We start from the raw sequence: 25,129 nt of genomic DNA, 5'->3' as shown, positions 1-25,129 counted from the left end.
TCCATCGATCTTGCCAAGGCCGTAACACCTATCGGCTCAAAATCCTTTTAACTGTTGACTTGGTAGTTTTTACAATGAAGGAAACACGTATGGGGACATAGCGATTGTGAATAGCGAAATCGCTATACGACATAGCGATTGTGAATGTGACAGCTCTGAGGCGTCTTTCGCTTCACATCGAATTATTCATTACATTCATTCATTTAATGATCATTACGCTCATTCTTACGCTCATTAAACGTTCATTCAACATTAAACGTTCATTAAACGATTACGAAAATAAAAACAAAAAACATTGCGTTATTACGTTCACACCGTCACACCAAACACTACCGTGAACACAAACATCGTCACAACATCGTCACAATGACAACATCGTCACAAACATTATGTTACGTAATTCAAACCGTGAACACATCGAATATTGGAGAGCCCAATTTTCCAATTTTTCCAAACACGATGGAATAATATTTACCGATATGAACAGTGATGTGGCTTTTATTGAAATTCTACAAATACTGTTTAGATTTTGATGATTTGCGTGTGATATGATTTAACGGATGTTTATATAAATCGTTTAAAATTTTAAAAAGCCTTCAATTTCTGATATTTTGCCTTTTCATTTGGGTCCCCCAATTGAAGCCCTGCCCGTAGGGCGGGTACCGTTCTTACTTTTTAAAAATAATTATGACGTCATAGGTCACGTGGTATGGGCGCCATCTTGGAAAAACCGAAAAACTTTGCACCTCTATATCTCCGAAAGAGCTGCATAGAAAAGATTGAGACATGGCTCATTGTAAAGAACTCTCCATGGGGAATAAAATATGTTAAGGATGATGTCATAGGTGCCTCCATTATGACGTCATAATTCGACAAGTACAAAACTTCATCCGATCAAGATGAAATTTCTTGAGCGTCATCTAGGGATAAATTAGTGGAGAAATAAAAAATTATGACGTCATAGGTCACGTGGTTCGGCCGCCATCTTTGTTTTTCACACGAAAGTCTTAAAAACCACTGAAAAGACATCCTGGCGAGGGTCTGCAATCTCTGATTGCTCTTTCTTGTTTTTATTGTTTTTTACAATTTTCATTTTTATACCGAAACACATTATATCAGAAAAGTGTGATAATTCATCAACAACGATATACCGAAAACTGGATAATGGGACTACTTATATTGAGGACTCCCTGTATAGCATGATACAGTAACTCAAAAACTTGCGGCCTAGTTATGACACAACGATGTAGATGAGTTGGTTATAGGACAGGAACAAGCAGATTAGATTTTGGTGCATGTCTGGATCCAGATACGGCCTATCAATGGGATACAAAATGTAAAGCATTCAGCCTGGCGTAGGTATGCCCTCTACCGAGTGCTGCTCTATTCGGCCCATCCCCCACTCAGCGGGAGACTGGTTTTTGCAATCAATTGTGTGTCTGTGTGTCTGTCCGGGCCGTAACTTTTTTGCCATTTGAGCTTTTGTCGTCAAATTTTCAACAAAACTTTATTATTAGATTATGGAGAAGACAAATTAATAATTTCATCAAAAGGTCAAAGTTCAGCATCACTTAAAATAATCAATTTTCATCCAATTGACCTTCATCCCGATACTGTCCCTCTCACCTGCCATGCCCTCTTATGCTATATATCAATATATGACTTGGTTATGGAGGTATTAGGAAGGCGATTTGTGTTCTGCAGTGTTCAAGTTTATAATTCAATTCAAATAAAGGTTTACAGAGGTTTAACGGTGTATAAATAAATGAATTTCGTTTTGTACCGCCATTTTCTCCATCAGCTATTACACCACCCTATCTAACACATTACATTAGTTGTTTGTGCCTGTTCTATGTGTCCATTAAGACCTCTTTAAAAGCAGTAAGTTTCCTGTTTGGAATGATTTTCAATTTTGTCTGACTGCCAGACATATTATCTCACTCCTCTCTGCGCATGCGTGATTGGGACAAATTCAGAGCCGATATACGATAAAACGGCCAACATGTTCCGATTCGTGTTCAAATATAACATTCAATTTAAATACGTTGTTCCTCGATCATAAACTGAAAAGATGGATAGACGGACAGACAGATTTTAACCGGTTGCTAACCCCACTTTTCGCTTCGAGTCTCTGGGTAACAATATGTTGCATGGCTAATGTAGTCAATTTCACGACTCACTTGATTTGTGGGGCGTGCTTGCAGGTTGGAATAGTGGTGGTGCGGAGTGGGGCCGTGGGCTGTGGGAATGTATAATCTTTCCCCAGGAGACCAACCGGACCCTAAGTGTGCCGTCCAATGAGCAATAGGTGTACTCATTATTCACTGCTCCCACCTTGCCGCTCAAACCTGTAACTCGATCATACTCTGTTGGCGAACGTGCCCTGGGTTTACTCAAGGGCAGGGGCTCACGCTCCACTTGATACACTGCAGCTAAAATATTCCTTTCCTCCAAGGGCCTTTAAGATTTCTAATCAGTATTCAAGTATGACGTCATCATGTAAATCCCGACACGCCTCCTTCCTCTTCATCATGCAATATCCATAGCTTCGTTCAAAAGTATCTTATTACATAATTGTATTTTATGTCAACCAACATGGCCTATCATTATAATAATAATATGAGTTCCCTCCCAAGGAACTTCGACATAGGAGAAGGCTGTTAGGCCCATCAAAGCCTGCGCTATTATTACCAACTTATGGTTGTTTGTCCATATTCTGGGCTTTTTCAATGCTCAGCGTCAACCAAGGAAGCAGTAAGTACCATTTGAATAGTCTTTGGCCGGGGTTTCAACCACAGATCTCCCAGATTCAGCAGGACGGTCTCACCATTATGACACCAAGGCTGGTTGTATTGCATACGTGAATGGATTAGAGGTTGCCTTCAGAGTTAGGATATGGCGGCAGAGGTAGCACACTTGCCTTTGAGCTACCTCGTCGGACTTTGACCACACAACGGCAAGCTGTTGGCCGAGTCCTTCGCAGATGGGGCGTTGAATCAATGAGCGAGTACGCTATCCATTTCATAGTAGGTTAACGTGGGGTTCCGCCTGCAAGCATCGATTGTAAGTCGGTATTCTGAAGAAAGTGAAATTCGCTGCACGTGATGTGCAATGCTCGCAGAGTAAAACGAGTGTTCATTTATGTCCGTAGGATGTGTAATAAATAAAAAATAACATATAAGCGCACCTGTCACTAGGCCGAGGCTTCAGACTTTGGCACGCTCATGAGGCTGCACCATCTCGAATAAATGGTTCCAACCTGTCATTTTTGATGGGATTTTTAACAGTAAATCAATAAAACTTGACAATTATATGATCATTTCTAACTGCTACATCTGATCTTTCATCATTCGATATTTTCAGTGCGGGTACTGTTGAAATAATATATCGCCTTATCATGATCATGTACCATGTGCTATGGCCGAGCGTGGCTGCCGGAGCAGTTTCTAGATCACAATCCTGGTTGTTAGGGTTAGGGTTAGGGTTGGGGTTTTTAGGGTTAGGGTTGTTAGGGTTAGGGTAGGGTTAGTTGGTAGGGTAGGGTTAGGGTTAGGGTTAGGGTTAGGGTTGGGGTTTTTAGGGTTAGGGTTGTTAGGGTTAGGGTTAGTTGGTAGGGTAGGGTTAGGGTTAGGGTTGGGGTTAGGGTTAGGGTTAGGGTTTGGGTTAGGGTTAGTTGGTAGGGTAGGGTTAGGGTAGGGTTAGGGTTAGGGTAGGGTTAGGGTTAGGGTCAGGGATATTTTCAGAACGGGTACTATTGAAAGAATATATCGCCTTATCATGATAATGTACCATGTGCTATGGCCGAGCGGGGCTGCTGGAGCAGTTTCTAGATCACAATCCTGGTTGGGGTTGCTACTCCGACTCACGAAGTCAATGGAGGAATTTGTGATTTGAACTCAGCGTATTAAATAATCACTCTGCCTGTGAAACCCCGGGATGACAGTTTATAACTGGGTCGGGATTCAAACCCAGGTCTAGACAGTTCAGAGGTGAGGCAATCCTGAATAACCTCTTATGTTGGTTAGCCCCTTCCCCAACCCTCTCTCCGAGTTCGGACTATCTTGATTTTCCTTTCCTCGTACCCGAAGATACCATATTGAATACATTTGAAAACGATTAAAGACCCTCGACACCATGCGCAGTTGTTTTCCTCTGCCCATGGAATTTGTTTTTATTAAACTTTCACAGTTCCGCAATTTCAGAGTCAGCAAAATGAAATATTTCGTTGTGTGATGCTCCTGCTCATAGTGCATATGGCGGAGCCAAAACAACCACTGGAAGATCCAAACCAAACATTTCTTCTTCCTGGTCCACTCTCCTGGCCCCGGAACGTCCCACGGCACCAATTATCCAATGAGCGAAGGGAAGATACAGAAGGTCCTTGTAGAGCAAACGTAACCTTCCCACATCCTACATGTTGCGGGTGGTCGCGATCAAGGACTTCTGGCCAGATGTTGGTCGAGAAAGGATGTGAAGGCGCCATTTTGAAAATAGGTGCACTGTGCGCACACACGTAGGTCTGAAGGTTATTAATCGATTTATATTCCATGGGGGAAAAAAGTTCACAGGATTTATTTGCCGCTGCTGATGTTGCCGGTCGGTGAGGAAAATGGAATCCGCATCCCTTAGCTACATCATTCCAAACAGTGCTGCACAATGTGTCAAACAGGTACAGCTGGTGTCAGAAATGCAGGTGCAGGCAACTGTGCGCAACCTCGGCTGCTGAAGGTGACACCACTTCCCAAGTACATATTCGTTCATTTTCCTACAAATGAATGAAAAGTTTCCGTAAGTCAACCAATCCCACTTCCTGTATGATAATACTACATGTTGTTTTCTTCATTTGCAACAAAAGAGTTGAAAAGGTGGTTCCAGTGCACGTGCGACGCGAGTACAGTTGCCTCAGGTGTGCGGTCGAAGCAATGACAAGGTAAGGCTATTTATGGTTTCAATAGAAAGAAACTGGGTAGAAAGAGAGAGCTTGTAAATATGGCGTCAATGATGAAAGGGTTACGGATTCCGATAGCTAAATCAGATGGCACACCAGGTGCATGGCCGACATTCCAATGGCTCAACAATGTGGAGTGTATACCTGCAGCTGTTCGGTGATTCATGATGGACATTATGTTACCCAGAAAAGGCAACACGTTCCTTGGTGATGTCAGCGTGGTTTTTCAAACTGAAAGAAAGCAAAACAGTTTGTCCTTTATTAAAGGGAGTTTGCGCAATTCAACAACCGGGTGTGAATGCCACGCTGAAACACCATGTGGGCAGAACAGGTGTGAAGACACGTCATGCCATCCAGCATGTGTCATTCGGTCCATAGTGCGCCTGGTGAGCATGTCATCGCTGCCAGAGGTCTTCTCGGCATGTTGATTTAGTAACAACGTATAATTTTTCATTTAATTTTTTATTTTTATGGAAATCTTCATGTCATGGAGGAGCTTCTGCGTAAAGCGCATACAGTGGCGAAGATGTTCGTGGACATCGGTGTACCTTTTCTGAGGATCCCAAGGACTGTAATAGACAATGGGAGTATTGTATGTGTACCCGCATCAAAAACAAAGACTTCAGACAGGAACACTAACAGGCGAACTCTTTCACAGATGAATGAGTGGAGCGCCTGTAAGTATCAGAACGTCAAGAAAGTATATATTGTCACATACATTTGATGGATAACTTACAGGGATTAGCGACCACTGGTTGGTGGATAGAAGACCCTAGAGATGCGTGTGTGGTGTGCGTCTAAATGGGTCTAAAGTGACTAAAGGATGTAAATGTCTAAAGGGTTGAAGAGGTTGAAGGGATCTGATGGGTTAATAGGAATCTTTAAGAATCTTAAGGGTTCTAAAGGTCTAAAGTCTAAGGTCTGTCTTCTACCGACTCCTTTCCGGCCTTGCTCCCCCAGCTCTGCATGTGCTCTGTCCCCCAAATATTCCTACAGGTCGCACAAGATCTGCCAGCAACCCTCTTATGGTTAAACTGCCAAAATCAAGACTCTCTGCTCACCTTCATTCCTCTTTTCTCCCGCCTCTGGAACAAACTCCCTCACTCTCTTAAATCCCACTCCTCCCTCCAGGTCTTTAAAACAGCTGTTCACCACCATCTATCTTCCCCCATCCAAAAGCTTGATCTTTTCTACTCCCGTTAATTCACCCCAGATCCACTTTTTTGAAATACCGACTTCTTTCCTGGAAGTCCTACCTGTGTCCATGTTTTTTTTTTACCTCTCCACCCCCCACCCCCCTTGCCACGCCTCCTCCTCCCCCCAAGCCCCCTCCCTCCAAGCCCTCTCCCTCCCACAGATCTCCCGATGTCCCTGCTCTCAAATGTTGTACTTGTGTGCTTCGCCCTCTCTCCCCATCTTGTCTCCCGCTGCCTTTATTATATGTTTTATGTTTTATGTGTCAGTTGTCTTTTTGTGATCAATGTTAGCTCTTACACGAGCCTCGATGTTGTATACAAAACAAACAAAAACAAAAGGGTAATATCAACAAAATAAACAAAGAAAGGGTAGGTTACAATAGTGGTTAGGGTAATAAGGGGTCTAAAAGGTCTGAAGGGTCAATGGGGTCTAATAGGTGCAAGTGGTCTAAAGTGCCTAAGGCATCTACAGGGACAAAAATGGTCTTAAAAGGTATAAGGGATCTAACGTTATAAAGAGTCAAGGGGTCTCATCAGTCTTAATGGTCTTAAGGTTTAAACGGTAAGTTCCAATAGTATGTAATTCATAGACGTAGTCACGGTGCAACTGACGTTCAAACAGCACGCAATCAAGAGACATGTGGTCACGTGGGTCGACCGACGCTTCACGGCAATTAGTTATTGTACACTAGAAACTAACCCCCACCAATGCAATTACCATGTACACTGAACTGGGCAAGTGGGGTGAAAGAAATACCTCCAACAGATAACCTTACCCCAACACAGGTCCTTAATACAGCGTTCAAAAAGTCCAAATAATATGGTTAAGCCTTTATAACTACATACTAACCCTCCTATATAAACATAACATTTTAAAAAGTATATTTAGGCGTCATTAAAGTAGGCCAAAAAGATTCCTACCACACATTCCTGGCTGATATAAGTTAGAGATCAGAGATTTGAGAGTAGGAGTACACTCGGGGTATGCACAATTTTTTCCTTTATCTGAGAAATAATACAAATTAAAAACTATCCACTAATGGGCCTCAGCGGAATGAGTTCATTGTGCAACTGAATAATGTTGAACGGTCTCACTTCCAGCAAATTAGAGCTTTACATTTTGTCGAGCAGAAATAAATGCTTTCTTGTCGAGAGAGAAAAAAAAATTCTGCAAACATTAATGCATCATGTGTTTGTGAAAGAGGCATCACTTCGACTTAAGTGGCCCAGTGGGGAATGTGGGATTTGTAAAGGAGCCAAAGCATTGTATGATCAGCTATCACCACATTCAAACCGGCTATCACTTCAACCTCTGAAGCCTCTTCCAGACTGTCAAACATTTCATTCAGCCTTGTCAATTAGGGACAGAGAGCATGGTTCCGTGAATCGATTTATGGTGGATTCTGCCCATCTTCTGCTCCGTATGATATGAACACGCGTTATTGTTAACGATTGGGCTGGCGTTGTCAGGAGAATAAAAAAAATCCTGATGATGGTCTACATATACGGTCACGTGAAAAAGTAAGTACATGTAACATGTACTTTACAAAACATGTAAAGTTTTGACTTTTTCAACATATTTCAACATACAACTATTTGATCTTCATTTCAACAATATTGATAGATAAAGGTGATATAATATAACAAATATCATGAAACATTTACATTTTGTAGTCCATTGTATAATTTAAATAAACATAAATGCAAATTTCGCATGTGGAAAAAGTAAGTACACCCTTGGCTCTAATAGGTGGTATTGCCCCCTTTGGCAGAAACAACCTCAAGTAGGCGTTTCTTATAACTGTCTACCAGTCTCTGACATCGACTAGGAGAAATTTTTGCCCACTCCTCCATGCAGAATTCTTTCAGCCGTGCGATGTTTGAGGGGTTTCTTGCATGCACAGCTCGTTTCAAATCCCCCACAACATCTCGATGGGATTTAGATCCGGGCTTTGACTTGGCCATTCCAGAACCCTCCATTTCTTTCTTTTCAGCCATTCCTTGGTGGATTTACTGGTATGTTTAGTGTCATTGTCATGTTGCAAGGTCCACCTTCGGTTGAGCTTCAACTTTCCGACAGATGGCCTCACATTATCCTCAAGCACCCTCTGGTACAATGAAGAATTCATAGTGGATTCTATGATGGTGAGCTGCCGAGGCCCTGATGCAGCAAAGCTGCCCCAAACCATAACATTTCCACCACCATGCTTTGCAGTTGGTATCAGGTTCTTGTGGTCAAATGCAGTCTTTGGTTTTCGCCAAACATGTCTCCTGGTACTGTGGCCAAATAGCTCTACCTTTGACTCATCTGTCCAGAGCACATTGTTCCAGAAGTGCTGATCTATGCCGAGGTGTTCATTGGCAAACTTTAGTCTTGCCCTGATGTTCTTTCTGGACAGCAAAGGTTTCCTCCTGGCACACCTCCCACGTAGATCAAATTTGTGCAGCCTCTTTCTAATGGTAGACCCGTGCACTTTGACATCAACAGTGGCAAGAGCTACCTGTAGGTCCCATGATGACATTCTGGGGTTCTTAGAGACTTCTTTCAGCATCTTGCGGTCTGCTCTCGGGCTGAACTTGCCGGGGCGGCCTGGCCTGAACAAGTTGGCAGTTGTTTGGAATCTTCCCCACTTGTAGATGATCTTCCGGACAATCGGATAATTGATTTCAATTTGTTTGAAGATCTTTTAAAATCCCTTCCCAGACTCGTAGGCACCTGTAACCTTCTTTCGGAAGGCCTCAGAGAGCTCTTTTGATCTAGGCATGGTGACACCACACACTTCAACAACAAAGAGCAAACCAAAGTAAATGTCTGAGGTTTAAATAAGACAGGTTGCTCCAAGATCCTCTCCAACGATGTTCTAATCATTTGCACCTGAGCTGGTGCACCTGATTCGAATTTTAGGTATTTGAAGTAGTGATAAATGTAGGGGTGTACTTCCTTTTCCACATGCAAAATTTGCATTTATGTTTATTTAAATTATACAATGGACTACAAAATGTAAATGTTTCATGATATTTGTTATATTATATCACCTTTATCTATCAATATTGTTGAAATGAAGATCAAATAGCTGTATGTTGAAATATGTTGAAAAAGTCAAAACTTTACATGGGGTGTACTTACTTTGTCACCTGACTGTATACCATGAAACCGTGGTAATGTCTCAATTTATTATTGCAATATAGAAATATTCTGTTTGCTTGTTGTTCAATAAATTTGAGTTTCATAAACGTCAAATGTTTCTCCTTCTCTCCTTAGATTGCATTTTAAAGACCACAAACGTTGTCATTGTGCATCACATATTGACTCCTTCGTCTCAGATAATATATGTTAGCATATAAGACCCATCGCTTTGCTGATGGGAACACCAATCTTTGCGTAATTGAAAAAAACAAAAAGGTTGTTGTTTGGTTAAACATGGTTTGGTTGTTGTTTGGTGTTAAAAAATACATTAAATGAAAGAAATCGGGAAAAAATAATATTAGGACGTGTCCAGGAAGAGTGTTAAAGGAATATTCATCGCAGCCTTTTTTGATGCTGAATTGCAAGTAATATACAACACACTAAGAGGAAGATCAAAATGAAAAGATTTCCCCCCCCTCCCCATCCCCCTCTCTTCTTTCTTTTGAATAAATTGTCTCGGGTACGTATTAGGCACGCTTCAGGCCAGAAAACAATCTGATGGCCCCCTGTCTCTGTGTGCTCTCTGGTTCCTCTTATCTCGAGCACTCCTCCCAATTATCAGCTAGTAAATGAGTATGATTTGTATGATTTGGATTCGTGCAGATTTGGAATCAACGTGGTGGATGAAACATCTTTGTGGGGAGAGGGATAAGTGGTTATGTATATTTCCTGAGAGTGGTTTCATTGAAATCTGATGTCAAGTTAACAAGGAAGGATTCCTGGGAGATCCTGCTCTCCGTGCAGGGATAACCGACGTCACGTGTTGCTATTTGCAGTTTTGACATGCTTGTCCATGTACCGATGAAAAAAAGTAAACGTTTTTTTTTTTTCATCACAAAACTCCCGGGAGTTACCGGAATCCATCGTAGTTGGATTTATTGAAATCCGTTAATCCGTTCTCAAGTTATAACATGACAAACAGACAGACACGGCTCCTTTTATAATATACACAAAGAATTAAGTTAAGCACCCCCCCCCGTTTTTTTACAACCTCGCACATTACAAGTTTGTTGTCGTCAAAACAGTGTAATATACCCATGATATTGCTATATTTTCTGGAGAAGTGATATTATGGTCACATAAAAACATAACAATCATGCCGTTTTCAATATTTTATTCTGAATAATTTAAGGTGAAATTTTTTGGGAATTTTAGGCATATTTTCACCTCAATTTAAGTATGGAGCTATAGGTCCATCACGGACAGTGTGGATGACGTTTATGTTTTCTAACGTACAGTCATTGTTCTGAGAAGACCTCTAGCGATCTTTGCGTCAATAACGTCAATAACGTCAATAACGTCAATAACGTGTAATGTCAATAACGTGTAAGTGACGTCAATAACGTCAATAACGTCAATAACTAATGTCATACCAATCATTATTTGATCTCACATACCTTAGAATATATGCCAATGTATACATATACACAAAGAATATATATTAGGGGGTGCTTACCTTAATTCGTTGTGTAGGGGTGCTTAACTTAATTCTTTGTGTATATATGTGTATAATATATTTATAATATATTTATATTTTATAATATATTTATAATATATATATATATAATTTTAGCCAAAGAAGCACACTGACCTGATGACATGATGCTGCCGCCATGTGTATAAATTAGGGGGTTCAACCTGTGTGTGTGTGTGTATATATATATATCTATATATATATTTGTGCAGCGTCTGTCCTGTCCTGTGTTGTGTTGTCACTGAACTACTTTCTCAAACTTTTGTGAAATCGTACCAAATATCTCTCCACGTATCTCTCCCGTCGGTATGTCCTAAAGGTATTTAAAAAAAAAAAATTGCAATTTTTTTTTTTTTTTTGTGGAATTATTTTGGGGAATTTTTTTTTTTTCAACTTCAATTGTTTATAAAAAGTGATATCACGTATATTACAAATACATTTGTGCAAAATAATTGTTTGAATTATGATTGGTTTAAACCATGACAAAACGGCAACTCGGGTACAGTCATTTATCTATATATCGACACATCTGGGCAGTGTCTGTGTTGTCACTGAACGACTCCCTCAAACTTTTGTTTCCATGGTTGTGAAGTGTTTTTAATAACGTTGTGGTGGTTTTGAATCACGTGGTGGTGAGGTATTTTGAATTATGTGGTGGTGAGGTGTTTTAATATCACATGGTGGTGAGGTATTTATAATTACGTGGTGGTGAGGTGTTTTGATTTACGTGGTGGTGAGGTATTTATAATCACATGGTGGTGAGGTGTTTTGAATTACGTGGTGGTGAGGTATTTATAATTACGTGGTGGTGAGGTATTTATAATTACGTGGTGGTGAGGTGTTTTGATTTATGTGGTGGTGAGGTATTTATAATCACATGGTGGTGAGGTGTTTTGAATTACGTGGTAGTGAGGTATTTATAATTACGTGGTGGTGAGGTGTTTTGAATTACGTGGTGGTGAGGTGTTTTGAATTACGTGGTGGTGAGGTATTTATAATTACGTGGTGGTGAGGTGTTTTGATTTACGTGGTGGTGAGGTATTTATAATCACATGGTGGTGAGGTGTTTTGAATTACGTGGTGGTGAGGTATTTATAATTACGTGGTGGTGAGGTGTTTTTAATTAGGTGGTGGTGAGGTGTTTTGAATTAGTTGGTGATGAGGTGTTTTGAATTATGTGGTGGTGAGGTGTTTTGAATTACTTGGGTGGTGAGGTGTTTTGAATTATGTGGTGGTGAGGTGTTTTGAATTACTTGGTGGTGAGGTGTTTGAATTATGTGGTGGTGAGGTGTTTTGAATTACTTGGTGGTGAGGTGTTTTTAAATGACGTGGTGGTGAGGTGTTTTTAATTTCGTGGCTGTGAGGTGTTTTTATTACGTGTTTTATGGCTGTGAGGTGTTTTTATTACGTGTTTTATGGCTGTGAGGTGTTTTTAATTATGTGGTGGTGAGGTGTTTTTAAATGACGTGGTGGTGAGGTGTTTTTAATTTTGTGGCTGTGAGGTGTTTTTATTCTGTGTTTTATGGCTGTGAGGTGTTTTTATTACGTGTTTTATGGCTGTGAGGTGTTTTTATTACGTGTTTTATGGCTGTGAGGTGTTTTTATTACATGTTTTATGGCTGTGAGGTGTTTTTATTACGTGTTTTATGGCTGTGAGGTGTTTTTATTACGTGTTTTATGGCTGTGTGGTGTTTTTATTAGGTGTTTTATGGCTGTGAGGTGTTTTTATTATGTGTTTTATGGCTGTGAGGTGTTTTTATTACATGTTTTATGGCTGTGAGGTGTTTTTATTACATGTTTTATGGCTGTGAGGTGTTTTTATTACGTGTTTTATGGCTGTGAGGTGTTTTTATTACGTGTTTTATGGCTGTGTGGTGTTTTTATTATGTGTTTTATGGCTGTGAGGTGTTTTTACTATGTGTTTTATGGCTGTGAGGTGTTTTTATTACGTGTTTTATGGCTGTGAGGTGTTTTTATTACGTGTTTTATGGCTGTGAGGTGTTTTTATTATGTTTTATGGCTGTGAGGTGTTTTTATTATGTGTTTTATGGCTGTGAGGTGTTTTTATTTTCGTGGTGGTGTGTTTTTATTACGTGTTTTATGGCTGTGAGGTGTTTTTATTACGTGTTTTATGGCTGTGAGGTGTTTTTATTTTCGTGGTGGTGAGGTGTTTTTAAATGACGTGGTGGTGAGGTGTTTTTAATTTTGTGGCTGTGAGGTGTTTTTATTACGTGTTTTATGGCTGTGAGGTGTTTTTATTCCGTGTTTTATGGCTGTGAGGTGTTTTTATTAGGGTCGAAAGACCAATCGAACCATCTAGTAGCTGGTTCCCTCCGAGGTTTCCCTCAGGATAGCTGGAGCTCTTGCTGGATGCGGTTTTATCCGGTAAAGCGACTGACGAGAGGCATTGGGGCCGAAACGGCTTCAACCTATTCTCAAACTTTGAATGGGTAAGACGCCCGGCTCGCGTCTTCGGAGCCGGGCGCGTGCGTTCGCCGTCTCCGGGCGGCGGGCGCACGAGCGAAGAATGCGAGCTGCCCAGTGGGCCACTTTTGGTAAGCAGAACTGGCGCTGCGGGATGAACCGAACGCCGGGTTAAGGCGCCGAACGTGAACGCTCATCGGAGCCCTGGCAAAAGGTGTTGGTTGGTCGAGACAGCAGGGCGGTGGCCATGGAAGTGGGAATCCGCTAAGGAGTGTGTAACGACTCATCTGCCGAATCAACTGGCCCTGAAAATGGATGGCGCTCGAGCGTCGGGCCTATACCCGGCCGTCGCAGGCGATGTAGCCGTTGGCGCGCAGTGACTTTGCTTTTGCTTTGCTGCGCTGCGCGCCGTCCGTGCGCTACGCCGCGACGAGTAGGAGGGCCGCCGCGGTGGCGCTGAAGCCTTGGGCGCGGGCCCGGGTGGAGCCGCCGCGGGTGCAGATCTTGGTGGTAGTAGCAAATATTCAAATGAGAGACTTTGAAGGCCGAGGTGGAGAAGGGTTCCATGTGAACAGCGCTTGGACATGGGTGAGTCGGTCCTAAGTGACGGGCGAAGGCCTTACGGACGATGTTGGGCGATGGGCTCCCATCTGCCCCGGTGCAAGCGAAAGGGAATCGGGCTCAGATCCCCGAACCCAGAGTGCGGAGAAAGGTCGGGGCACGGCTCGCGCTTGCCACGGCCTCCCAACGTTGCGGTAACGCAAAGCACGCCTGGAGACGGCGGCGGGGGTGCCAGGAAGAGTTTTCTTTTCTTTGTGAAGGGACGGGCGCCCTGGAATGGGTTTTACCCGAGATAGGGGCCCACGCCCTGCAGAGCGTCGCGGCTCCTGCGGCGTCCGGCGGCCCCTCGCCGCCCCTTGAAAATCCGGGTGCGATGACTGAATCTCGCTCTGGGCCGTACCCATATCCACAGCAGGTCTCCAAGGTGAACAGCCTCTGGTGCAATGGAACAATGTGGGTAAGGGAAGTCGGCAAGCCAGATCCGTAACTTCGGGACAAGGATTGGCTCTGAGGGCTGGGTCGGTCGAGCCGGGGCGCGAAGCGGTGTACGGGAACGCGCTCGCGGTCGGGGCAAGCCTCCGTTTCCTGGGCCCATGGGGCTCCCGGCCCGTCGTCCGGTCCACCAGCGCCTCGCGGCATGGCGTCGGGTTCTACCGCCGGCACGGGCGGTGCGTTCGGGGCCCGGTCCGGTGCCGTGTCCGGGGCCGTCCCTCCCATCGTGGCTCTTGTCGAGCGCCGCGCATGGCACGCGCGCCGGCCCCTGCGCTCGTCGTCGTTGTCGGTCGCGCATCCCCGCCGGCTCCCACGAGCCTCCCCGTCCCGTCGTCCTCCGCGGGCAACCGTGGTCGCGGCGGGGCGATGGTTCTTGGTGCTGCCGGCAGAGCCGCGGTCGGCGCTTGCGGCACGACGCTCGGACCGTCACCGCACGCGTCTCGTCGGGGGTCTAACGTGCGCCTCGGGTGGCGGCGGGAAACTCTCCGGTGCCGGTGCCGGTTTCCGGGTCCCCTGCCCCGTCCTTCGGCCGGCGGGCCTGCGCCCTCTCGCGGCGCGTCGGCGTCGGGCGTCCTGGGCCGGATCGGCCCGGCGGCGGTCCCGGAGCGCGAGGTACTCTGTTGCGAACGTGAGCCGTTGCCTCCCCGTGGAGCGCTCCGGCTGCGGCGCGTGTGCGGTCCGCCCGGACTCGCCACGTGCCGCGCCCCCTTCCGCTCCCGCGGGCGTTCTCACGCCGGCGCGTTGCATCGTGAACTCGTTGCTCGCGGCGGTTCCCCGCTCGTGCGTGTGGTCGACGGGCAAAGGTGCGATGGTGCGAGGCTCGGGTGCGCGCGTGCGCCTCGGCCGGCGACCGACAGTCGCCTGAGAACCGGTGCGGACAAGGGGATTCCGACTGTTTAATTAAAACAGAGCATCGCGATGGCCGGTGAGCAAGTGTGGGCGCGATGTGATTTCTGCCCAGTGCTCTGAATGTCAAAGTGAAGAGATTCACAGAAGCGCGGGTAAATGGCGGGAGTAACTATACGCTTCATCCTCATACCGCGCCTTAAGATGCAATAGTAATGTTGACTCCCGGTGCTCTTAATTTTACCTGCACTGTTTCCCATCGGTGTTAGGTTTGAGATTGCCGGGAGCATTCGTACTGTGTATATATATATATATGTGTATACTGTATGTGTGTATATGGGACTGGCATAAGCTTATCAGACTGGCATAAGCTTGGGACTAATGCAAAGGCCGTTGATGGGAAATCGCTCCTGCTCTGCTTGCCGCCCGGGTCGACCGTCCGTCTACAGGCCGACAGGACGGGGGCTTTGCAATGAGTGAAGGGAAAAGGTGGCCTTTATGGCTGTGAGGTGTTTTTAATTTCGTTGTGGTGAGGTGTTTTTATTACGTGTGTTATGGCTGTGAGGTGTTTTTATTACGTGCTTGATGGCTGTGAGGTGTTTTCAATTTCGTGGTGGTGAGGTGTTTTTAATTTCGTGGTGGTGAGGTGTTTTTATTACGTGTTTTATGGTGGTGAGGTATTTTGAAATACGTGGTAGTGAGGTGTTTTGAATTACGTGGTGGTGCGGTGTTTTGAATTACTTGGTGGTGAGGTGTTTTGAATTACGTGGTGGTGAGGTGTAATCGTCCCAAACTTCCAGTCTGCACCAACCCCTCCCCTATGTATGTGCTGAGGGGTTCTTTCTTGAAAAAAAAACATTCAACCTAAATCTTCATTGCAAATCTTCATTGCAATCTTCATTTGTGTAAAGTAATTGTTTATATTATTATTGGTGAAAATCATGACAACACAGCAACTCGGGTACAGTCATTAGCCTCAGCTAAAATAAGCCCGTTCCTCAGTATCGCCGCTTGGTGAGACGAGCGCAGCGAGCCGAGCCAAGCTAGTATATATATGTGTGTGTGTGTGTGTGTGTGTGTGTGTGTGTGTGTGTGTGTGTGTGTGTGTGTGTGTGTGTGTGTGTGTGTGTATAGGACTATCGGAAAAAACAATTATTGGGAAGAGGCATGGAGAAGGCCCCTTTATATAAGGGTATGTATACCATGTGGCAAAGTATAGAAAAGAAAGGATATTCCATAGCTTGTAGAAAATGCCAAACAATACAAATAAGGGGCAATAAAAAAATATCGTGTGCATGCTGGACTACCCTTGTGTTCTTAGGAGGAACGTGAACCGGTGCACCGGAACGTGAATGCTCTTGAAAAGTTCATATAAAGGGGCGCCAATTTGATTCGTACAGATACATGAAGAATTAAATGTATTTTATTTGCCAAATGTAGGAGGCCACACTGTTGCCCTACATCTGGCAAATAAAATACAGTTAATTCTTCATGCAGCTGCACCCAATCGATGCATTTACTTCTGCAATTTGCAGCCCATTTCGTCTCGTAGAAGCCGAGAAACGCATTCATTCATGTTAAAGCTGCATCATATACCAAAATTCGCCATTTCTGTCTGTCTGTCTAATGGATTTTTGATGCCAATACATTCTGTCATTACTTATCCAATCTCAACCAAACTTGACAGGATGACCAAGGGTTACATAATGAAGGTTGTAGCACATTCATTTGCTCCCCTCCCCAAGGGGGGTTTCTCCCCCGAGCAGGTTTTCCCCACCATTGCCGTCAATGGGGTTGCGTGTTGAGGTGTATAGCCATATTAAGGTCGCTTTATCGTGGCGTTTTTCCAAGGCCGCTTCGAATAACAAAACTAACAATAATAGCGTAATGTTAATGTTATTACAAAACAATATTAATACCAATAATATCCGAACTCCCCCAAGGGGGTTTTCCGGTGAGTCAACGTATATAAATGGCTTGTCATGGCGTTTTCGTGGGAGCAACGGCCTCTCCCAGAAGTAATGAACATTAATGAACAGTAATGAATATTATGAACCACAAACACGTATGATTAGCTTTTTAAACAGTCGCTAATGCTGTTTATATATCACTAAACGAAGAAATGTGAAGGAATCTCGACATCCGTGAGGTAGGTTTTACTTACAGAACTGAGCGAAGATCTACTGTACTCTAGGTACCCCATAAGTGTTGGGTTAATAACATGACCCTTCCTGGCGCTAAAGTGGCGTTTTTCGTAGCGAACTTTTGAAATTATCTCCTGTTTAAAACGAAACTGAAAGGAAAGGGAGGAGCTCGGGTTGTGCTCCTTTACCAAGCAACTAGCCAGCGCTTCCCAAGCCAGCCGTTCCTTAACGGTTTTGAATGGAGTGTTTGCTCGAATACTTAACCCACTTGGCGATCTCTCCACAAGAAACTTGGTAAATGAACACACACCCAATGTTCTTGAGACCCGACTATAGATCTACTGTAATCTATATACCCCAAAGAGGAATGACCCTTCCTGCCCCTCCCGGACGGAGTCTGCAGGTGTACTAAGACAGAGAAACGATCCCTTATATAAAGGAAGGGGCGCTTCGCGCCTCCCTTTGATAGAAATACCAATAAATAAAAGCTGACTTTTTGTGCTCTTGCCTCATATTCATCTTTTGATCTAACATCCAAATTTCTTAAGTATATAGCATTAAAAAAAAAATTCACTTCACTGTTCCAATACTTATGGAGGTCACTGTATATGTCGTTTTTTCGCTCCATCACCCAATTGCGAATCACTTTTAAAATTATTATATCCAGATCTTCACTAAAGTCTAATCGATTAGTCCTTGTCACACACGCAAACTGTCCACCAAGTTTCGTCCGAATCCATCCGTAACTTTTTGAGATATCGTGCTATATGTCAGTTTTGGCCCTATTGCTCAGTGGTGAAAAATCATTTAAGAAATTCTAGATCCGGATCCAGATCTTCCTCAAAATCTAATCAATTCGTCCTTGTCACACACCTAACCTGTCCACCAAGTCTCTTCAGAATCCGTCCACAACCTTTTTGGGTTATCCTGCGCAGACAGACAGACAGGGGTGAAAACAGAACCTGGCAGAGGTACCTGTGTATCATAAAAGATTATTTTTTCCCGTGTTTCACTTCATTTTACATCCTCATTGAGGATCACAAATAGACATGAAATATGACTATGAAGTGCACCATGTCGACTTTTGATTAAATGCATCAGCGAAGTGACGGACCGGCATGGCTCGTTCATATAGAATTACACTGATGTCTGCTCTTGTCTGTGTTCTCCATGTGATTTATTTATAAACTACTGCATGAGACTTAGATTAATATAAAAATATATTTTAAAATGTAAATTGCTGAATCCATGTGAAGTGCACAAAATGGCCTCTAAAGGTGGTTCATGTGAAGTGCACAGTTACATATTTGTAATATGGACAAATAATAAGGATGTCGTGTCTTACCATCAAGACCTATTGAAAACAGATGGCAATCCACTGATGAACATGTCTAATGCATCTTTATTTAATTTCAGAAAATTGCCATTAATTGCATTTTAATTTATAACAATGGCTCAGAATATTTTAGGCATAACTGTTGGTGTGGAACTTTGCAATTTCTAGACAGCAGTGATCATTGCAATTATGTGATGGACATTTGTGTGCGCATCAGCAGTTCTGTGGAGCTTTCAGCGATTGCAAAGAACGATTATATTATTATGACAGAAGTGTACAATATTGTCAGGAATGCAATTAAAAATATGGAATATTGTCCACACATGCAGAAGTGGTGGTGACCTAGCAGTACAATAGATACAACAACATCAATGGCAATTTTGTAGCGATGTGGTGACATGGAGAGGATGATAACTTTGACAGATTGAGTGCAGACTTTGTGAACAGGGTTAAAGCACAATGTATTCAAAATACTGGGGATGTGTATTTATGAACTCGCGATGTACCCGCGCTACGCACAGGTGGGAAGCCAAGAGCAAACAAACAATGCGGAAACGGCAAATGCTAAACCATGAACCAATAAATTCCACATTCCTGTGCCACCTTCAGTCGCATGTCAGGCATTGACAGCCGGTTCGTGAATGACTTGCATAAGAAATGTACCCAGTCTTAATGTTGCTTTTTCCAAACAATGGTGAAACTGCAAACGGGGAATCCGCGAATGTCACGGATGGAAACCATTACGTCATTTCCTCATTCTGCTTTAAACTCGATATCTCTATATTTTTATTCCAAACAGTATTAGTTCAATCTCAAATTAATACTATAAGTATTAATATATCTGTGGTGAGAATGAAGAAGAAGAGCCTTCGTAGGCGTGGGGCATATTGGATGCCTATTTAGGGGCGAGCGCTCGGTCAGAGAGGGGTCAGTATCTTGTCTGCTGAATGAGTTATGCAGAGATGAGCGCTGGATCTTATTGGTAAGTGACTGGGATTCATGACTAATGTTTAAACTGCTTGACTTTGCTTTATAATGCTTTATTAGATTTGTAGGACCTCCCCCCAAGCCCTCTCCCTCCCACAGTTCTCACGATGTCCTTGCTCTCAAATGTTGTGTTTGTGTCCTTCCCCCTCTCGCCCCATCTTGTCTACCGCTCCCCTTATTTTGTGTTTTATGTGTCGGTTTGACTTTTTGCATGATTAATGTTAGTTAGCTCTTTCACGAGCCTCGATCTTGTATACAAAAAAAAAGAAGAAAAGGACTGATGAAATTATTGCCTGTTGTGTGGGATGCCAAAGATCGATTTGAATAAAGCCTCGTATCTTGAAGTGAGGTCTGGAAGCTTTTTCAATACAATATCAAAATATGTTAAATCATGATTGGATTGAGATATTGTCAAATCGGCGAATCGTCGTCATCTTGTTCACTTCCGGATCAGTAGCAACACCGTAACAATGGTATTTCAAAATCATAAATTTGTTGAGGAATTTATGAAACCACCTACCGACAATCATAAATTTCATTAAAATCATAAATTTACGACACCTGCTGGGACCCCAAAACGTTCCACAGAATGTTTTGCGGGGCCAGCCCTAAGTCTGAGGGAGTAGTTTTGGGATGGACAGACAGACAGACAGACACTCCTGTTTTAAAACAATAGTGCACCCACTCACTACGGGAGAGGAAAAAAGGGTCATTCCTCTTTGGGGTATGCAGATTACAGTCGATCTATGGGCGGGTAACTTTGGGTGTGTGCTCATTTACAAAGTTTCTTGTGGAGAGAGCACCAAGTCGTTTAAGCATTTGAGCAAGCACTCCATTCAAAACCGTTAAGGAACGGCTGGCTTGGCCAGTGCTAGCTAGCTGCTCGGTAAAGGAGCGCAACCCAAGCTTCTCCCTTTCAGTTTCGTATGAAACAGCAGGAGCGAGTTTCAAAAGTTCACTATGAAAAATGCCACGGTAGCGGCAGAAAGGGCCATGTTATTAACCCAACATATGTGGGTTATATAGAGTACAGTAGATCTTCGCTCAGTTCTGCAAGTTAGCCTTACTTCACGGATGTCGGGATTCCTCCAAATTTCTTCATTTGGTGTTATAAAGAGCATTAGCAACTGTTTAAAAAGCTAAGCATACATGTTTGTGGTGTGTAATATTTTTACTTCCTTTTCCTCCCACAGAAACGCCATTATAACGATAAAGCTATACATGTTATCACTGCAGGAAAAACGCTTTGGGGAAGTGGGACATTATTAGTATTAATATTGTTTTGTAATAACATTAACAACATGCGATTATCATTAATTTTGTTATTAAAAGCGTCTTTGGAAAAACGCCACGATAAAGCTAATTTAACATTTATATACACCTCAACGTGCAACCCCATTGACGGCAATGGCGGGCAAACTCGCTTGGGGAGAGAAAACCCCCTTGGGGAGGGGGGCAAATGAATGCGCTACAACCTTCATTATGTAACCCTTGGTCATCCTGTCAAGCTTGGTTGAGATTGGATAAGTAATGACAGAATGTGTTGGCATCAAAAATTCATCAGACAGACACAAATGGCGTGTTTTAGTATGATAGATATGCTTACAATTTCATGAAGGTGATCACATGGACAATTTCACAATGAATGTTCATGAGGGCAAGACCAGTCAACCGGTCACTCTTCATTGTTGACCAGAGGTAAGTTTTCAGTCTCGTCGTCATGTTGAATTGCAATGTCCTGCTGTGCATGCTATCACAGGAAGTGTGAAGAGTATCCTGCGCAGCACAGAAATGGAACTGGAGGGCAATGCAGTTCTTTAAACTGCTCTTGGAGTCATTTGGTAGGTCTTTTTCTGGTACGATGTTTCTTGCCCACATGGCTTTCCAGTTAGTCCAGGCAAAATATGGAATGACACAACCCAAATTGCAACATAATTTATTTTATCACAATTCATCTCAGAAAAGCTCATATAAAACATACCAAAAGTCCTCCATAATCCAAATCGTGGAACTGCCTAATTTGTGTAAATCCAAGATGGCCACGACGATATTTGTCAGGCTCAAGTGTTCAGAGATCCAAACAGCACAAAAAAAAAACAGATGTAATAGCAGCAAGGGAAAATACCATAGTCTCCTGATACACAGGGCAATAAGGTGATAACCTGGATTTCTTCAGACTGCAACACTTCTACCTGAAGGTAGGCAGTAGTACATCATGTATGCACGCAGAGGTGCTCCCCTCAACGTCAGCAGCTGCCAAGTTCCACAGCGCACACGTCCACCTGCAAGTGCAGCAGTGGATGGAGGCACAGAGACCATATGAAGCCAGAGGACCGGGGATGGTACGAACAAGGTGGGAAGTACCTGCCAGTCCTAACAGACAAGGAAACAGACCGCAATAGAACTGCTGCAGGTGGTTCGGTAAAATTGGGCGTAGCACCAGACAGTGTACCTGTAGAAAGCACGGACTAGATTGGTCCACAGGATGTGCAGAGGTCTACGCTCCGATGTGACAAGCCTGGAGGATGATGAAACAGATGATGGTAAATCATTGTCAACCGTTAAAAGAAAATAGTCAGCATGTAGTAAACACTGACATTTTTAGTCATTACAAAATCAAAATACGCTAACGATACGATGATATTGTAGTACGGTGGTGGTCACATCGTAGATTATATTTGGTGGGATCTATGGTCACATGTATAAGATCAGCTCTAGTGTGTGTAGACATGTCTACAATTACTTAAATTGATTACTATTAAATGATCATTAATAAAATCGGGATACTTTGGCAGCCATTTTGATTGATTTTTTTGCTAATAAAACACCTGTATTGTACTATAAGTTATTTCTATATTATTTATAGTTCATACTACATAGATTGGCATCTTGAAATAATGGAAAATGATTGATTTGAAAACAATATGTGGTCAAAACTGTTGAATCCTGATATTGAGGTGGCCATCTTGAATTTATGCAAAATGGCAGTGTTCACCACTGGGATTTAGGACTTTTTATATGTCATTCTCGGGACATTTCTGAGACATGTGGTGGTAAAATTAATTCTGTTGCAATTTCTAGTAGGTGGACACCTTTTTGTTACAAAATGTCTGGTCAGAGCATTTTTGTTTCTGTTTTTTCTTGATTTATGCAAAGGAATTTCTTGCCAAATCATCTGGTTTTGTCTTTCTGGTTTTGTTTCTGGTTTTTATTTTCATCTGGTTTTGTTTTGTCTCTATGAGCTTTATGAGGACTGCAGGAATCACATATATTCCAGAATTTATACCCCTAACTCTTGGAAGTGCTTACGTTTACTCATTAAATGATCCAGAAATGGGAGTTACTGCCTGTAGAAAGTAGTTTTGCATCTTCGGCTGGTGGGATGAGCCTGGTTTTCTGCCGTTTCGCTTAAAGAGGTTGTCAGAGATGCTCATCCTCATCACCAGTCAACAGGAACCCACTTTTGTCTGGCCTCTTCATAGAAGGTCTCATGGACTGATTCACATCCCTTTTACCTCTTGATTGTGATCTGCTTAGTCTCATTGGTTAGCTTGCTTAGAGCGCTCATGCCATGTTTGACAACTACAAATAGCAGAAGCAAGTCACAAGACGTGTTTTAAGATGGCAAACCTTTAACTTCTGTTTTGTCTCTGGAATCACTTGACTTACAGCTCTTGGGGACAGCAACCCAAGGATGCAAAATGCCTCAATCTGTTGGATCCATCTGTTCGGATAAATGCTTATTAACTACGCACTTGCAAAAGCAGGTTGCAACTCCTTCTCTTTGTGCTTGAGCATGTCAAGACACTTCAATGATTAGGAAAATAACAGACAAAACCCCTCAAAAATCAACAAACATAGTTGAGATCTTGGTTTCTTGGCAGCAGCAGATTCAGCTGATGATTATAAAGCAGTGAAAGGTATTGATGAGTCCTACAGTCTCCTTAATGAGTTCTGCTGCTCCACTTATTCAGCCCAACATATTACCACTGCCATCACATGCCAGGCCAACAGGGTTCCGAAGGGATAGCTGTGGATGCTTGTCCAAGACGACAGAACAAATCGCCGCAACTCACTCAGAACTTGCATTCAGCAACGGCATGGCCGGATGTGCCTTCTTCACATCTCGTGAAGGACATAAAGTCATAAACGGTTCACAGCGTGCACATGCCTCCAGATCTTCAGATGTGAATCTCAATGATAAGATCAGTATTAGCACTTTCATTACCACTTTCAAGAAAGTTATTAAGGTTCTTGCAGCTCTCACAGTCATATACTTTCAGTAGATTGTTCCAAGCAGATTTTATGCTGCAGAATATCTACCGAGCGCCGTTGTTCTACTTCTTCTGTATGACCACATCGTCAGTTGAAAAGCACGGCACATGACTCATTCTTCTTTTGGACATAGGGCAATCCAGTATCTTACACCTAGTTTTGTGAACCATGATGCTTGGAGCACTTGCTATTTCTCTTCCAGACAACACATGTGTGGACTTTGGCCAATAATCTGGCAGTGGTTGTGATGTTGGCGTTCCAAGAAGATTATTAAGATCAAGTATCTTCCTTTGGTCTTCAAACCGGATGCGAGCTGTTTCAGCAATGGCATATGAAGGTGTTATGCTACCAAAGGCAATATATGTTTGATTGTTTTCAAACAAGTTCCACCAAGAATACTGTTGCAGATCAATGTGATGGTCAGATGGATATTGGATACTACAGAATGTACAATTCCACTCTCAGAAATAATTACATACACATGTTGAAAGGGGGGAGACTTTCTGGAATGTTCTTTCTCTAATATTTAAATGAGAAAGCAGAGGGACAGAGCAAGAGGAAAGGAAGAACAGTCAGTCCAGAATTGCTTTGTTCAGTACCGTACCATGCCAAGTTGGAGTTCACCGAAGGTGGATGGAGGCAGGGGCGGATCCAGGGGGGGGTGCAGGGGGTGCGCACCGCCCCCCCCCCCATTCGATCCAGGTGAGGGTGCAGGCAGTGCGAATCTGCTGAACCAGGGAAGATCACAAGGAACTGCAGAAACTTCCAAGAACGCACGAAATGCCGTTTCTGACGATCAATTTTTTAAAATTTCCTGGGGGAGGACCCCCAGACCCCCCTTTTATCCCCCCCCCCAGCGCTATCGTTTCATGCACCTCCCCGTCTTGAAATTCTTTGATCCACCCCTGGAAGGTAATGTAATCACAACTGTTTATGAGCAGGATATCTCAAAAAGTTACAGACCGATCCGGAAGAAACTTGGTGGACAGGTTGGGTGTGTGTGCCAAGGACGAATTGACGAGATTTTGTTGAACATCCTGGGTACTAGAATTTTAAAAAGTGATTCTTTACAATTGAGAGATGGGTCCAAAAAGGATGTACAGTTGTTAGTACTGTGAAGCACAATATTTCAAAACGTTGTGGACGGGTTATGACGAAACTTGGTGGGTGAGTTGGGTAGTTGACACGAACAAGCCGATTCGATTTTGGTTCAGGTTCTGATCCAGATCCAGTCTACCAGTGGGATATGTCAGGGAATA

General features: G+C 43.2%; 1 long non-coding RNA gene and 1 pseudogene across 1 annotated transcript; one reads left to right on the top strand and one right to left on the bottom strand.

The window, feature by feature from the left end:
- Positions 1–13,031: 13,031 nt before the first annotated feature.
- On the top strand, positions 13,032–14,231 carry LOC144892466 (28S ribosomal RNA; annotated as a pseudogene).
- Positions 14,232–21,515: 7,284 nt separating this feature from the next.
- Positions 21,516–24,532, bottom strand: LOC137428190 (uncharacterized). Its single transcript, XR_010984653.2, has 2 exons — positions 24,475–24,532; positions 21,516–22,113 (listed from the first exon to the last, which is right to left on the bottom strand). It is a non-coding gene; the product is annotated as an uncharacterized LOC137428190 (long non-coding RNA).
- Between the last annotated feature and the right edge of the window lie 597 nt (positions 24,533–25,129).

Source organism: Myxine glutinosa, chromosome 5 (assembly GCF_964187855.1).
Source record: "Myxine glutinosa chromosome 5, kmMyxGlut1.1, whole genome shotgun sequence".
NCBI lineage: Eukaryota > Metazoa > Chordata > Myxini > Myxiniformes > Myxinidae > Myxine > Myxine glutinosa.
The sequence above is the reverse complement of the archived record's forward strand: the minus strand, read 5'-3'. Positions and strand labels throughout refer to the sequence as shown.